The sequence below is a fragment of the Oncorhynchus tshawytscha genome, linkage group LG15 (assembly GCF_018296145.1).
Source record: "Oncorhynchus tshawytscha isolate Ot180627B linkage group LG15, Otsh_v2.0, whole genome shotgun sequence".
NCBI lineage: Eukaryota > Metazoa > Chordata > Actinopteri > Salmoniformes > Salmonidae > Oncorhynchus > Oncorhynchus tshawytscha.
In genome coordinates, this window is record NC_056443.1 from 15,915,687 (window position 1) to 15,932,237 (window position 16,551).

General features: G+C 41.6%; 1 long non-coding RNA gene across 1 annotated transcript; it reads left to right on the forward strand.

Annotated features, from left to right (window-relative positions):
- Positions 1 to 2,401: 2,401 nt before the first annotated feature.
- LOC121839356 lies at positions 2,402 to 15,753 on the forward strand. Its single transcript, XR_006078891.1, has 3 exons — positions 2,402 to 2,483; positions 4,110 to 4,231; positions 15,337 to 15,753. It is a non-coding gene; the product is annotated as an uncharacterized LOC121839356 (long non-coding RNA).
- Positions 15,754 to 16,551: the final 798 nt, after the last annotated feature.

The window sequence follows — 16,551 nt, forward strand, 5'->3', positions numbered from 1 at the left end:
TGGCATATAAAGATGCTGATTAAACAGCATGAACATTACACTGTATATTGAGCCTTATTTAAAACCTCTAGCGACTCCCCATCCCGCATGAGGGAGCGTAATCATCGACTGACACTAATTAGCATAACGCAACGGACATAAATATTCCTAGAAAATATTCCTATTCATGAAAATCACAAGTGAAATATCTTGACACACAGCTTAGCCTTTTGTTAATCACCCTGTCATCTCAGATTTTCAAAATATGCTTTACAGCCAAAGCTAGACAAGCATTTGTGTAAGTTTATCGATAGCCTAGCATAGCATTTTGTCCAGCTAGCAGCAGTTAACTTGGTTACGGAAATCAGAAAAGCAATCAAATTAAATCGTTTACCTTTGATGAGCTTCGGATGTTTTCACTCACGAGACTCCCAGTTAGATAGCCAATCTTCCTTTTTTCCAAAAATATTATTATTGTAGGTGAAATAGCTTCGTTTGTTCTTCACGTTTGGCTGAGAAATCGCCCCGAAATTGCGGTCACGAAAACGCCAAAAAATATTCCAAATTAGCTCCATAATATCGACAGAAACAAGACAAACGTTGTTTATAATCAATCCTCGAGGTGTTTTTCAAATATCTATTCAGTATGACCGATTGGAATAATGGCTACCTCTGTATTTTACTTGAGAATCACTCTGGGAGCCATCAGGTGACCAGTTGCGCAATGTAGCCGCTTACGGGTATTCTTCAACATAAATGCGTAAAACTACGTCACAATGCTGTAGACACCTTGGGGAATACAGAGAAAAAGTAATCTGGTTGATAGCCCATTCACTGCTCAATAGGGACACATTGGAACGCAGCACTTTCAAAACATGAGGCACTTCCGGATTGGATTTTTCTCAGGCTTTCGCCTGCAATATCAGTTCTGTTATACTCACAGACAATATTACAGTTTTAGAAACTTTAGAGTGTTTTCTATCCTAAGCTGTCAATTATATGCATATTCTAGCATCTTGTCCTGACAAAATATCCCGTTTACTACGGGAACGTTACTGCCCCCTATTAATGAGGAGATTTGTAGGTAATTTCCTGTGTGAAACTATGTCATTTGTTTACAACAATTCCTATGGGCTCTGTGTTGTACAATGTTGTGTCTGATACGGTATCTCGGTACTATAGCAGTGTTCTATGCAATATGGTTTATTTTACTGGTGATTGCTGTGTGTTTGTAGTGTGTGTGTGTGTGTGTGTGTGTGTGTGTGTGTGTGTGTGTGTGTGTGTGTGTGTGTGTGTCTCTAAGACGGGCTACATACACTCTTAGAAAAAAAATGCTATCTAGAACCTAAAAGGGTTCTTTGGCTGTCCCCATAGGAGAGAGAACCCTTTGAATAACCATTTTTGGTTCCAGGTACAACGCTTTTGGGTTCCACTTAAAGCCCTTTCCACAGAGCGTTCTACATGGAACCAAAAGGGTTCTACCTATGGGGACAGCCAAAGAACCATTTTGGAACCCTTCTGTATAAGTGTAGAGTCGTGTCTGCTACACCTGTTCCTCTCTAATGGAATTTCTGACACACAATACAGATGGGATTGTACACACACACAGAGACACACAGCAGAATAGAGGCAGTTTAAATGAAAACCCACGCTATTCAGTCTGCCATAACTCATTGTGAGTGAAAATCTATAGCATATGTTGTGTCCCAAATGGTGTCCTGTTCACTATTAAGTGCACTTCTTGACAAACACATAGGGTGTTTGCCAATAGTAGTGCACTCTATAGGGAATGGGATGCCATTTGGTACGTATGCCTTTAAAAGTGGGTATGACCCCTCACCCAGTCCCATCTCTCTTCCCCTCGCCTCTATGTTCCCCGCCCCCTCTCTCTCATCTCCCCTCTCCTCACCCTGTCTCGTCTCTGACCCTAACAGAAGTTAATTGGGGGAGGCAGCCCTCTTCCTCCCTCGAAGATTCTGTCCAGACCGATGCCCTTGGACCTCACTTTACCTTTCTATCTGAGTCAATCTGTTCTCCAGATCTTACACACACACATACCTGACGCTCCCTCTCCCTGTAATCACTTTCTATTCAGATCTCACCTCACTGTCGTCACGTCTCCACGACAAAGACAAAGTGAATGTGTAGGTGTCAAACCAAATCAAAAGTTAAGGGACAAACTTTTGAAAATGAGAACTGAGAGGTCAGATACAGACTTTGGACATGGGGCCAGAACTGTTACACTCTTTTAGATAAAGGCAATTAGGAGATAGCTATAGGAAACCTTTGAGGTGAGGTGGTATGCAGAGAGTGAGGAACATGTATGTGAAGCAAAGTTAGATTAACAGTATGAGAAGCATAGGCAGTACAATTATGTAAATGTAAATAAAGTTAAGCTAAAAGAAGACTATCTTCTTATCTTGCAGACAATGGAAATGTGCATCTTTGCTCATAACCCAAAAAGTTAAGCGAAGTTAAAGAAGTGAAGTCTCAGCTGCCAACAGGTGGGTAGGTAGAATGTCTGTTGTAAATGTCATTATTTTCCTCTCTTTTTTCTTTTTTACTTTTTCTCTTCCTCTTTTTTGTTTCACATCCTGAGTCATTGGCAAAGGGAGGCCGACCTTTCGCCGACACACAACCACACACACACAGCAACCGAGAAACTAATTTATTACGCTCCATTTCAGTTGTTTTCAGGACCACCATACTACATGATATTCCAGCGAAATAAGTGTGTGTGTGTATATATGACTGTGTGTGCGAGTATGTGGTGCATGTATTGGGTTTACGAAACTATATCATCTCCCTGAGGTCACCAACGTTAATGGTCTCTCCATCACCATCTCTCTCCTTCTCTTGCTCTCTCTCTCCATTATCTGGTAGTGGTGGGAGTCGTTTACTCTTATCTATCTAATAGGTCTTGTTCTGTCCCATTCTCTCTCTCTCTCTCTGTGCCTCTCTCCATCTCACCCCAACCAGCTCTCAAAGTCTTACTTTAGAATTAGACGCTGATCCATGTTTCTCAAATTTCGAAGTTGTTACAAATGTCAAATTTCAAGTGTTTGAGGTTAAGTTTAGGTATTAACTCAGAAGTTTTAAGCTTAGGGTTAGGTTCATGCATTAATTCTTAAGGCTAATTCTTAAGGATAGGAATTAACTCAGAATGTTTAAGGTAAGGGTTAAGGTTTAACATAGGCTTAAAACCAAAATATAATTCAAACTTGCAACCCTTGGAATCCGAGGCAGATGCTAACTACACCCTAGCTAAACCGAAACCTTATTAAAGGTAACAGCGCTCACTGTTGCCCCTAGTGGACGCTTTCCACGTCATCTCCCGATCTCCTCAGACAGTGTGTCACGGATGACCTGACTGCTCACCCACCCCACCACTCCATACTCTCTCTCACCCCCTATCCCTCACTCTCTTCTTCTCTCTCTCCCTCTCCATATCTTTAATTCCTGTAATGTTGAGCCATCTGGTGCTAGCCATTACATTAAGCCCAGTGTGTAGATGTGAGCATTATGACGAGTTTCATCCATAGTATTAACATACCATTGTGTATGTCTGTGTCTGTATGCATTTGGGTGGGTGTGTGGACCTAGTGACCGACACTGGTATCCGCTATCAACACCAATATATTTTGAGTCTGACTAATGAAGAGATGTGTGTAAGGCATTATGACAAGGTTTCATCCATAGTATTAACATACTGTAGAGTTGGTGGTTTATGATGCAGCGATGGTAATACTGATATTATAATATTTGATCTGTATGTGTCCTGGCTATGTTAAGGCTTTATGCTGATATGATAATGCTTTGACCTGATACTATGGACAGAAAGACGCGTCACATCAGTGTCATTAAGGTTTAGGGTCAGATTTTTCTGTTGATGTCTGCCTCCCTGGACTAACCCCCTCTTTTTTTATCCCTTGTTCTCTTTGTCCATTTACCTCATGCTTTCTCTTTCTCTCACTTTCTCTCTGTCTGCCACTCATTGGTCTCTCTGTCTCTCTCGCTCTCTCTCTCTCTGTTATATATTTCTCTTTGTCCATTTATCTCCACATAATTCTTTGTCGGTCTTGTTTTTATCTCTGTTTCGCTCTCCCCCCTCTCTCCCTCCCTCTAAGCAGATGGATTTTGATCTCTCTCATCGGAGGTGAGTAGCGGCGGTTAATGAACAAGGGACACAGAAGAGGAGAGAGATAATGGAGGAGGAAGGGTCGTTGCTATCTGCAACAGGACAAGACCGGAGGTCAGTGCATCATCAATCCGGATGTGGTGGAAACAACGTAAGTGTGTGTGTGTGTGTGTGTGCATGCAGGTGTGAGAGTGCACGTGCGTGCTAGTGATACGGATGTGGAAATGACGTAAGTAGGACCTGCCACTTAATATAACCTTGACCATTAGGGAGATGTAATATATTTCTAACCCTGTATGAATGGTTAGATGAGGAAATGTCTTGAAAAAGGATATTGCCTTAATGGCCACATGTACTATTAAATCACCACCCTGTACAGTCAGAAAAGGACTGGCCACCCCTCAGAGACTCTCTGAGTTTTTCCGAGCCACTGTGCATCTGCATTGCTTGCTCTTCAGGGTTTTAGTCTGGGTATCTGTAAAGCAAATTGTGACAACTGCTGATGTAAAAAGGGCTTTATAAAATACATTTGATGATTGATTGATTGATTTGAAGGGGGCAACTTGTGTCTATTCAGTGTAGCTGAGGCCCATCTCTAGGTACTCACTTGATATGTAGATCAAATCAAACATGTACTTGTCACATACGCCGGCTAGAACAGGTGTAGACCTTACCGTGAAATGCTTACTTACAAGCCCTTAACCAACTGCCAAGCACTTGCCATACCAGGCGGTGATGCAAACAGTCAGGATGCTCTTGATGGTGCAGCTGTAGAATGTTTTGAAGATCTGGGGAGCAATGCCAAATCATTTAAGTCTCCTGATGGGGGAAAAGGTGTTGTCTTGCCCTCTTTACGACTGTCTTGGTGTGTTTGGACCATGATATTTTATTGGTGATGTGGAAACCAGAGAACTTGAAACTCTCGACCCGCTCCAGTTCAGCCTGTCAATGTTAATGGGGGCTTGTTCGGCCCTCCTTTTCCTGTAGTCCACGATCATCTCCTTTTTCTTGCTCACATTGAGGGAGAGGTTGTTGTCCTGGCACCACACTGCCAGGACTCTGACCTCCTCCCTATATATAGGCTGTCTCATCGTTGTCGGTGATCAGGCCTACCATTGTTGTGCCGTCAGCAAGCTTAATGATGGTGTTGGAGTCATGCTTGGAGAGAGAGAGGGGGCTGTGTTAAACACTGGGTAATTGATATCCAGTGATCAATGATGTAAAAACAGATACTATAACAGGTGTATTGAGGTTGTGCCGCAGAGCATCATGGGAGTGTTGATATGCGCATGTTCATATAAATGGTTGAACTGAATTCCTGTCACCTTTCATTATTGAATTGTTATAAAGACATGGTTATGAAACCCATGAAACGTAACAAAATGTTGGCAATGAGTAAGTCTGAACCTACAGAAACTATTCTGTCTGGAAAAACTGTTATTTTCCGTGGTACAGGCTAACATTCTTTCTTAGCTAAGAAAGAAAGTTAGCATTGTTGTGGACGGCAGAAAATTATTTGACACGGACGTCGGAGCAGAAAAACAATGTGATTAAAAAGGGAGGAATATACAGTAATAAAAAGAAAGGAAATGTATTCAACTGTGTAGACAAACTAGGAAATAAAAAAACTGCTAAATGAGCGAACTTGAGGATGTTACGTCAGTGAGTGGAGTGAATGAAGATCACGTGACTGAGAAAAATATTGCTGTTGCTGAAGAGAACGATGCATTGGTTAAGGGAAATAATGAAGTGATTGACAATCAGGTGCCTGTCGAGAAATGAGAAATGGCTGGAATTGTTGGAAACATGGTTCAGTTTGATGAAAGTGTTGAGCAGTGGAGCTCATACAGAACGGTTTGAATATTTTGTTCTTGCAAATGACATTGATAAGGACAATATTGGGCCTACATTTTTTTGTGTAATGGGGCCAAATAATTGAATTTTCTACGCAACCTGCTACAGCCAATCAAGCCAGGTAATAAGACATGTACGGATATTGTGGAAATACTGAAAGGACACTTTTCACCAAAACCATTAGTTATTGCTGAAAGGTTTAGGTTCCACGGAAGAAATCAGGAAGATGGAGCGACAATGTTTCTTGCTGCATTAAATAAACTATCAGAGCACTGTTAGTTTAATGATGTTCTACATAACACCATGAGAGACAGACTAGTAATGTGGGCTACGGAGTGAAGCTACACAAAAGAGACTATTGACTGAAAGTAATCTGACCTTGACAAAGGCCATTGAAGTCATTGTGTCCATGAAACTTGCTGCTAAAGAGGCTCAGCAGTTGAGTTCATCAGGATGAGTTGCAACTGAAAATCAAATAAAGAAATCAAGGCACATGCTTTCACTGCACCAAAGCGGACATCATGGATATACATGCTGGTGTAAGGATATGGATTGCCGAGCCTGAGTTAATAAGGGCACAGTCTACAAAAATACACTGAAATACCTTCCACGTCAGTCAGTGCACATTTTGTTAAAGACTTACACAGGTGAATCTGTCGCCATGAGAGGCATCACTGAGGCCAAAGTTCAATTAAACAAACAAACTTAAATACTGCCACTCTACGTCATGAAAAGAGGCTATCCATCGCTACTGGGACGTTCGTGGCTGGAGAAAATCACACTGGACTGGCCATCAGTGTGTACAGTGAAGATATTTCAGATTTGGGGTTCGGGGTTCCATCAAACTAATTGTTTGGAGTAAACTAATTGACAACAATATGTATTCTACTGCTACTTACAGCTATTTTTACTCACATACTGTAAACAGTACACTCTGATCTTAATTGAAACCCTCAGATGTCTACAGACTAACCCATCTTTCCCAGTACAGTACCATTTTACTATGTTACTGTTGATGTCTTACGAGGGTCTTGGACAATATCAAAATACATAGTCCGTAGATTCTGTTTCCTTGTGGCAGAGTCTGCACAGGGCTGTGAACAGCCAGCCCTGTGCCCCATATATTGAGCATTCTTTTTTTGACAAGAATTGTATATATAGTTTCAATTGAAAAAAACGGATTGATGCGACAGTTGTCGTTTTGCATATCAGTTCATAAGCCCGATGCCATTGGGGGATAACAAAATCTTTTTTTTATTATTGTATGGTGAATACTGTAGTTGTCAAACCTCTCGACCTCAACTGAAACTGATATATTTTCCAATGTATACTAGTCATTTTAAGTCATGCATGGTTTTTCATTGGAGGCAGACAAACCAATTCATTCCTTTCCCTTTTGGGTCAATGCCTATCCATTTTTTGTGGCAGAGATGCGATGAGTTAGCTGTACTTTTGTATTGAGCATACATCTCCGTGCACCTTTGTAAATTACAGTACATCAGTACATTGGAGTTTAGCCATATGTAAAACTGTGATACCACTAGAGAATGAATCAGTGTACTGTAACTTTCCCGTAGATGGACAGGTGTTTCCCTCTCCACAGTTTCAAGATCCTATCTATTTTTCTACGTTGTCTATCAAAGTTAATAGTTGCAAGATCACTCAACCAGGATATGTACACCAAGCACCTCAACTTCACCATCCGTCCATTTCATTGGGAAACCACATGGCAATTTAAAGTTTGTATCTTTTGGAGATCCAATCCGTAAAGTTGGGTTTTTAGGGCTATCTTCAATCCACATCATAGAATTTTATTTTAAAGGCAATGTTCCTTCTTTAGCAGAGACTAAATTCACGGTAAACACTGCATATTGTGTTGGCTCAGTCGGAAACAACCATTACATTTCTATTCCGGAATCTGTAACTTTTTAGCTTTACAGATTGAATAGAGCCCTTAGTCCAGATAAACTAGAGAAATGATCCAGTTCCTATATAAGGCCCTTCAAGGTTTAAGATTGAGTATTCAAGATAGAACTTGAATTACTGGCTTACATTGATACATTAATACATCCATTTTTCCTTAATGTTATCCTTAGATTTTGATATCTAACAGTTCAATGCCCATAATAAGTCAGTATGGTGACAGAAGGTAACCTTGTTTTACTCTCTCAGAGAAGAAACCATAATTTATTGTTGTACATGACTTTTACCTATTTTATGAAAGATTCTCCAAAGTAAAAATTTTTTTTTTAAACTGGCACTAGAAGGCTTTCTCCAAAAATCTTCTATAAAGGTTAAACCTGGTTTCCCTGCATTCTTGCAGTTTTCAATTATTTCTATTAGTTGGCTGATCTTGTCTCCAATATAGCTTCCCTTTATTAAGAATCCCTTCTAATCATGATGAATACAGGACAAAACCAAGTAAGTATATGGGTAATAGTGTATGGGTAATAGTGTAGGCACATCCTACGAAGGATTGTCACCTTTAACAAGGACCATCAGTAGAAAATCGACATTGTGGCAAGCAGATATTATTTATTTATATTACAGCTTGTGATTCCATCCTATATGGTCCCTAACATCATTACCCCATATCGACTATGGGATGCATACACTCACTCACACACCCATACATCTAGACCTCTCCCCATTCACCCAACTACACACACACACCCATACACACACATCCACAAGCATCTGACTACAATCTCAGTTGTTCATCAGCTGTTCCATCACCGAGACCAGCTCAAGAGTAGATTAGCTGTGTGAATGCGTATACCATTATAGCTGTTCAAGAGGAGTGTCAAATTGAGCAGGGATGGGATTATTTGATTACCCAATATATATTCCTGGTTGATGGAGCTCCCTTCCCCCCACAGTATTCTGCCCCCTCTCTGATTGTCTGAGTGCGACCCTCCCCCCATGGGTTACTGCAGCCAGTGTTGCCAGCTGTGCCACTACCTGAGTGGTGGTACTCCACCGGAATTCCCACCAGCTAGGTACGAGATTGTCAAGGTTCTCTCAGCAGCTTTGAGAATTTCTTTGAATGTTGATGTGACTCATGTTGACTCATACTTACCACCGGTGGCAAGTTGGCCAGATGTCCTTTGGGTGGTGGACCATTCTTGCTTGAAGAACCCAGCAGCATTGCAGTTCTTAACAAACCGGTGCGCCTGTCACCTGTCACTGGTGCGCCTGTCACCTACTACCATTGAAAGGCACTTAAAAGCTTTTGTCTTGCCAATTCACCCTCTGAATGGCATACACACAATCCATGTCTCAATTGTCTAAAGGCTTAAATTATTCTTTAACCTGTTTCCTACCTTTCATCGACACTGATTGAAGTCGATTTAACGGCTGACATCAATAGCTTTCACCTGGGATCATAGCTTTCACCTGGATTCACCTGGTCTATTTCATGGAAACAGCAGCTGTTCCTAATGTTTTGTGCACTCAGTGTAATATATGTATATATCGACATATACAGTGGGGCAAAAAAGTATTTAGTCAGCCACCAATTGTGCAAGTTCTCCCACTTAAAAAGATGAGAGAGGCCTGTAATTTATCATAGGTACACTTCAACTATGACAGACTAAATTAGAAAAGATATCCAGAAAATCACATTGTAGGATTTTTAATTAATTTATTTGCAAATTATGGTGGAAAATAAGTATTTGGTTACCTACAAACAAGCAAGATTTCTGGCTCTCACAGACCTGTAACTTCTTCTTTAAGAGGCTTGACACGTTTAAATGTTTTCCTCACGTCGGCTGCAGTGAAGGAAAGTCTATGTTGTAGTAGGTCAGGGCGTGACTAGGGGGTGATCTAGTATATCGATGTCTATGTTGTGTTCTTGTTTCTTTTCAATGTTGGTATTTTGTATGATTCCCAATTAGAGGCAGCTGGTCGTTGTCTCTAATCGTTGTCTCTAATTGGAGATCATATTTATTAAGTAGTTATTTTTCCCACCTGTGTTTGTGGGATCTTGTTTATGTTTAGTTGCCTGTGAGCACTCCATTGTCTTCACGTTTCGGTCATTCTTTATTGTTTTTGTGCGTTTCCGTTAATAAACATGTGGAAACCATATCACGCTGCACCTTGGTCCGATAATTCTTATGACGAACGTGACACATTGGTTAAATACTGTATATTCCCCTCCTTGCCTGAATTTTACTGATATGCTGTAAGCAGAGAGACAGGTGATACTTTATCAGTTAACAAGGCACGTAAAACAAAAGTTTATTGTACAATGTTGCATGGGGCAGAAATGGTATACAACACCATACTGCTTTTACAGTAGCCAACTGCTTTACAATACCCCTATTTCTGATGATTTGTACCACATATGTACTGTATAAGGATAATTAAACTGTAAGACTGACATATTTCTCAACATGTTCACAACCTGCCATTGGATACAAATGATAAAAAATGTTGCATGTCAGGTTATAGTCCAATATTGTAGGGAAAAAGAGGGTCTTGCCATACAGCCAATTCTTACCAATCAGATGCATCAGCCCTCGAAATCGGGATTTCTCATTGAACCCAAAAAATTGAAACTCTACAGAAAGTTTGGACTCTGCTATCAATAAAGTCTGGGATATCGACAGACGTGACACATTATTGGTTAAACTAAACGTAACAAAAAGGTTAAATGTAACAAAAGTTAAACATAACAAAAAAGAAAATACATCTCTGTGGTGTGCTGCACCGCATGCACTCCATACAGCGCTGACATTAAAAAACATTATTAGATAGCACTGGCATGTAACGCAAACTTTGGGCTCAGATGTGTTTCATGATGTTCCCCTGTTCACTTACTCCAGATCCCACAGCCTTAGGGAGATGCTGGTGCACACAGACACTTATGACGCATCGAAATCTCCTAAGGAACGTCTGGATGATGCCCGTGGTTTCTTCCCCTGCCACAACTGTGCGGCTTGTAGAGAGAGGTATTAAAATGTGCAACATGTTCAGATCTTTCTTCACATAAGGAATACACTATCAACAGAAGAATTACCTCAAATCAAATGTGTTTATAAACCCCTTTTTACATCAGCAGATGTTACAGAGTGCTTATACAGAAACCCAGCCTAAAACACCAAACAGCAAGCAACTCAGATGTAGAAGCACAGTGGCTAGGAATAACTCCCTAAAAAGGCAGGGACCTAGGAAGAAACCTAGAGAGGAACCAGGCTCTGAGAGGTGGCCAGTTCTCTTCTGGCTGTAGCGGGTGGAGATTACAAGAGCACATGGTCATTAAGGCAAGATCATTCTACACGATGTTCAAATGCTCATAGATGACCAGCAGTGTCAAATTATAATTGCAGTGGTTGTAGATGGTGCAACAGGTCAGCACCTCAGGAGGAAATGTCAGTTGGCTTTTCATAGCTGAGGATTCAGAGGTCGAGATAGCAAAGAGAGAGAGAGATGGAGAGAATACTAAAGTTCAGATAAGACAGACTGACCATAGCCCCCTGGAACATAGACTATTGCAAAAAAGACTGGAGGCTGATGTGGGGAGTGGGGGGGGGGTCGGGGGACACTATGGTCCCATCTGACGTTACCCCCGGACAGGGCCAACCAGGCAGGCTATAACCCCACCCACTTTGACAAAGCACAGGTAGGTTAGCAGTAAAACCTCAAAATCAGCCCTAGCCTTAACAGGAAGCAAGTGTAGACAGGCTAGCAGTGGAGTAATATTAGAAAATAATTTTGGTTCTAGTCAAGATTCTGTCAAGATTCTCGCACTAAATAGCAGTTATTTAGTGCTTTATCCGGGTAGCCGGAGAGTAGAGCATTGCAGTAGTCTAATCTAGAAGTGACAAAAGCATAGCTTAGCTTTTATGCATCCTTTTTGTACAAAAAAGAGCATGATTTGTGCAATATTACAATGGAAAACATTTGCCTTTGAAATATTCTTGATATGTTTGTCAAAAGGGAGATCAGGATCCGGAGTAATGACGAGATACTTCACAGTTTTATTTGAGACAACTGTACAACCATCAAGATGAATTGTCAGATCAAACAGCAGATCTCTTTGTTTGTTGGGACCTAGAACTAGCATCGCTGGTTTGTCCACATTTAAAAGTAAAACATTTGCAACCATCCACTTCTTTATGTCTGAAACACAGGCTTCCAGGGTAGGAAGTTTTGGGGCTTCACCATGTTTCATTAAAATGTACAGCTGTGTGTCGTCCGCATATCATTGAAAGTTGACATTGTGTTTCCGAATGACATCACCAAGAAATATAATATTTAGTGAAAACCACAGTGGTCCTAAAACGGAACCTTGAGGAACACCAAAACTTACAATTGTTTTGTCCAAGGACAAACCATACCCGTGGATCTAACAATGAAAGTCTATCTACTATCGTGTCCATGTGGCTTGCAATGTACTGGCATTACGCGCAGGCAACTACTGTTACGCATCAACGAGTACCGCAGTGCCATCCGAAGAAAGGACCTGAAATCACCCGTTGCTAGACATTTTCATGAGGCTAATCATGCTGTGACTGATCTTAAGTTCTGTTCCATTGACTGTTTTCTCAAGCCGCAAATGCCGAGATACGGATGATATCTTCTCCAGTGCGAAGCCCAATGGATCTTCCACTTCTTCTTTTCTAAATTTGTCTTGGCGGATCTCAACCAACTGAAAGGTGCATCCATCACCTTTTTATTTGTATTTATTTATTTAACTAGGCAAGTCAGTTAAGAACAAATTCTTATTTACAATGACGGCCTGCCAAAAGGCCTCCTGTGGGGACAGGGGCTGGGATTAAAAATACAAATAAATTTAAATATAGGACATAACACACATCACAACAAGAGAGAAAACACAACACTCGAGACCTAAGACAACAAAATAGCATGGCAGCAACACATGACAACACAGCATGGTAGCAACACAACATGACAACACCGCATGGTAGCAACACAACATGCAGCAGCACAACATGGTAGCAGCACAAAACATGGTACAAACATAATTGGGCACAGACAACAGCACAAAGGGCAAGAAGGTAGAGACAACAATACATCATGCAAAGCAGCCACAACTGTCCACGATTGAGTCTTTGAATGAAGAGATTGAGATAAAAATGTCCAGTTTGAGTGTTTGTTGCAGCTCGTTCCGGTCACTAGCTACAGCGAACTTAAAAGACGAGTGACCCAAGGATGCGTGTGCTTTGGGGACCTTTAACAGAATGTGACTGGCAGAACGGGTGTTGTATGTGAAGGATGACGGCTGCAGTAGATATCTCAGATAGGGGGGAGTGAGGCCTTAATAAATAAGCATCAACTAGTGGGTCTTCCGACGGGTATACAGAGATGACCAGTTTACAGAGGAGTATACAGTAGAGTGCAGTGATGTGTCCTTTAAGGAGCATTGGTGGAAAATCTGATGGCCGAATGGTAAAGAATATCTAGTCGCTCGAGAGCACCCGTACCTGCCGATCTATAAATTATGTCTCCCTAATCTAGCATGGGTAGGATGGTCATCTGAATCAGGGTTAGTTTGGCAGCTGGGGTGGAAGAGGAGCGATTACGATAGAGGAAACCAAGTCTAGATTTCACTTTGACAGCCTGGGAGTATGGGACACTATTGTTCAACACAACTTCTAACTCTTCTGAAGTTCAATTTTGCCAACCTTACTGAAGCACATTAAATCCTATCACACTCTATTGGCCTAGGCCTCCTCACAGGGATCATTTTAGGATCCCTTGCCCTGTACCCATCTTCTTCTACTACTTTCTTCACTGCCTCAGCATATGACACCTTATGTACTACTCTGATTCTGGCAACCTCAACCTACCTTTCTCTTTTCGGACACTTCTGATCTCCAGCACCATGGAGTGATGCTCTATTAACATACTGTATCATATGTGTCATAAAAATCGATAATTTCCTCACGACACACAAATACCAGCGTTTCTGCATCTCACCGGTGGAAACGGGCCAGCTACATTTCCTGGTTGTAAGCAAACCACAATGTCCAGAATTCATAGCGGTTTAAGGATGTGGAGGACCACCCCGTGGAGGTATGATCACTATCAAAATGTCTGTGTGCTAGCTGTGCCACCAGAGATTCCAGGCTCTGTCGCAGCCGGCCACGACCGGGAGGCCCATGGGGCGCCGCACAATTGGCCCAGCATCGTCCGGGTTAGGGAGGGTTTGGCCGGCAAGGATATCCTTGTCTCATCGCGCACTCGCGACTCCTGTGGCGGGCCGGGCGCAGTGCACGCTGAACAGGTTAACAGGTGTACGGTGTTTCCTCCGACACATTGGTGCGGCTGGCTTCCGAGTTGGATGGGCATTGTGTTAAAAAGCAGTGCAGCTAGGTTTGGTTGTGTTTCGGAGGACGCATGGTTCTCGACCTTCGCCTCTCCCGAGTCCGTACGGGAGTTGCAGCGATGAGTCAAGACTGTAACTACTAACAATTGGATACCACGAAATTGGGCTGAAAAAAGGGGGTAAAAAAATATATTTAAAAAAACTATGTCTGTGTTTGTAGCCAGCACTTTCAGACAGATGATTTCAAAAGTCTCAATTGATGCGGTTTCCATGTCGTCGAACATTGAAAATTCTGTTAGTCTATCGATTTTTTTTTTCACTTCAAAGAGGGAGCTAAACGATCAGCGCAGTGGAAAACAAGTCAGGCTGCGGTTATGTAGCTAATGCTAACTAGCTAACTAGCTAGCTAGCAAACTACATTTGTTTATCTAAACCAAAATCTAGTTAGCTAGCTTTCAGAATATGCTGGCTCGACATTCCGAAGCATATCGGTAGCTGCTATCTGGCGATGTGATTTGTAACTTTGCAAGCTAACGTCAGCTTCGTTAGGTTATGATAGTTAACCGTTTGCTAGCTAACTAACTACCACAGAGGCTGACTTGACAGTGTTCTATTTAGAGTCCGATCCCATTAACATCTGCAGAGGCATCAACATCAAGCTCAGCACCAGGAACTAATGTAAGTCACCTTCTAAAATTGACTAAATCTTTCCATGATGAGCAAATACTGGAGCTAGGCATAAACATGGTCTGTGTCTTGTTGTCATAGTTGGTGTGTTTACAAGTAGGCTACAACTTCTAGTGTAGTTTTCTCTGTATTATGGTGGCTTAGTTGATTAATCATGCAAGGCTTAAAGTCTAAATTGGAGAAAAGGAGGTATTAGTAAGGAGGGGATAGTGTGGGTGACTGACTGGTGTCTGTTGGTGGTGGGTAGTGTGTGTGAAGGTTAGTATGCATGATCTATTGACATGAGGGTGGTGGGTGGGTGGATATAGTACATTATTTGAGTGTGTATTGATGGGGACAAAGTAGTAAAATGTTGGCTAATCACTGACTACTGTGTGTCCTACAGTCTAATCCTGCTGCTGATGAAGATGACCTTGGCAGCAGCTTTAGTAGTACAGAGCCTGTAGACCCAATGGATGAAAGCTTTCAGCCTGGAATGTGCTCAATCTCAACATCATCTGACTTTGAAACAAGCCAGGACAACCAAAGGTATTTGGAAAAGCACAATACCCTCTTGAGAAAACAAAATCACAGAACACTAAACTGAACCGTCAACAAGACAAATGGCATGGGGGAGAGGGGCTGTTAGTATACTCTTCTAGCCTATTCACTCTATTGTTGGCAGTGCTTGTCTACTCAACAGCACAGCTGTAGGTGCTCATGTAGTGAAGTAATATGTTATATGTATGTGTAGCAGTGTGATGTTGTTCCCCTAGATTGTGCACCAAGTTGCACACAAGAACCAGTTCGAATAGACCAGGTCAAGAGGGGATGTTAATAATAATAATAATAATTTAGTGTGTTTTTTATTTTACAGCTAATGTTATGTTTTGGTGTACAAACACTTTTTCATATCTATATTGTACATACATGTGATTGTAAAAGTTTTGCATATTTTGGTTTGGTCCATCGCGGGCTATCTGTATTTCTGTACCCCCTTATTGTTCTCTTATGCCTGGCCTTCAACATGCTTCAGCATGTTCACTAGATTTGTATTTGTGTTTATTTCCATATTTTGAAGGAATTTGTTTATTGCAATTTTTTTTGTATTTGAATGCAGTAAATTACATTGTATTTTAGTGCTCTATTGAGCCATGGAAGACTCTCAAGTCCATAAGATGAGTTATGCTGGGGATTTTAGTTTGGGAAGAGGGAGGGGTGTCCTTGCATTTATACCAATTGTACAGTCAGCTCCTGGGAGTAGAGTATTTGCTAGTCCTGAGTTTACAAGCACTGGGAGAGGTAGGCTGTTTACTCCTCCTGACCAGGGTATCCCACCTCTGTCTTTTGATGTACCATCTTCCCCAGTCCTCAGTAATAATGGGACACCTCTGAGTCAGCTTAGTGACCTTATTAAGCAGATTGGTTCAGAGATAGGAGAATCTATCAGAGCGAGTTTACTGCATGCAGCCTGGGGCTTCAAGTCTTTCGCCTGCCCATCCCCCTCACCAACCCCAGCAGTTTCCTCTGCCTGAGCAATTTGGGTCAACTTTTATTGCTGTGTCCGCGTTGAATCTGGTTGCGAAGTCAGATGTTACTTCCAGCTCCGACAGAGATGGCC